The following is a 1205-nucleotide window of genomic DNA, read 5'->3' as shown; positions in this document are numbered from 1 at the left end:
CGCCAGCTCTAAGCTAAAGGAAACGTTAACGAAAACTTAATATGTTTATGATTAATACCATGTACTAATGACCGAGTACGGTATGCACTGTTATGATACACTGAGTCCACATAGGCATGTAATGCTTACTTTTGTTAAGCATGAACCCAGGAATATTATTTGTAGAAAAAATATGTGGTATAGTAAGGGTCTGTCGCTCAAAAGACGGAGCGTGACTGGGCGACTTCGATGAAGCTTAATCCTTGTACTTGTTTCGTACAACCAAGAAAATCACTTGAATCAGACTCGGAGACAAGGAATATGCCCGACTAAGGTAAGAAGATCGTCACTCATCGCCACTATAGTTTTGTGAACATTTGCAAAGGCAAACTCAGGGCAGCATAAGCACGTTTTCTGTGGGAGTCATTGGACTCGGTACTGATCTCTTTCGTGTATGCCAAAGAAAAGCTCACACTATTGATACTATCTCCACATTTGACTTCTCCCATCTGTGGCCACCGTGGTAGATAAGACACATACGTGCATACATAGAACAGAAACATTAATACTCATATTCCTATGTATGTGTATTTTTATATATCCATTTTTCACTTACATATCGAAAAGTTACGCATTTCTGGTAGAATTTTCAATTCATGGAATAGAAACATTACAACACATACGTATATATTTTCACTACCAGAAGTAGAATTTTCAGAACGAAATTTCTTAGTGATCCCAAGCTCGTTCTCTCCCAGAACGAGTCACCAACTCGTACGATGAGGTCAAAGGGCAGATAAAATCAGCCGGGTGATGCTCTCAGACATTACTTCTCTTGCACCATTAGTGTACACACTACAGTGATGAAGCTGTACATTATCACTTTTCTTCTTATATCCGTAGCATGGCTGGTTTCAGCTGCTCCATATATTTCGAAGGATTTCAGGGATGAAAGTCTAGAAGGTGCCATCAAAACATCATCAGTAATCAGAATGAAAAGGATGACGGTTGGTGCCAAAGTCGGCCAGTTTGTTGGGCGTCTTGTCTTGACTACGGTGATAGGTGTGGCTTATGCTGGCGTAGGAATTGCTGTCAATAGCACTTCTCACATGCTTGGCATCGGTTCTGTTTATCCAAGTGGCGGGGAAATTATGACACTGCTCTGGAGAATCACGCCTGTTGTTGATAAAATCATAGAAGTTGAATAAATAATAAAATCAAGCCAT

This window comes from Penaeus monodon, chromosome 27, assembly GCF_015228065.2.
Source record: "Penaeus monodon isolate SGIC_2016 chromosome 27, NSTDA_Pmon_1, whole genome shotgun sequence".
In the NCBI taxonomy this organism is placed as follows: Eukaryota; Metazoa; Arthropoda; class Malacostraca; order Decapoda; family Penaeidae; genus Penaeus; species Penaeus monodon.
The sequence above is the reverse complement of the archived record's forward strand: the minus strand, read 5'-3'. Positions refer to the sequence as shown.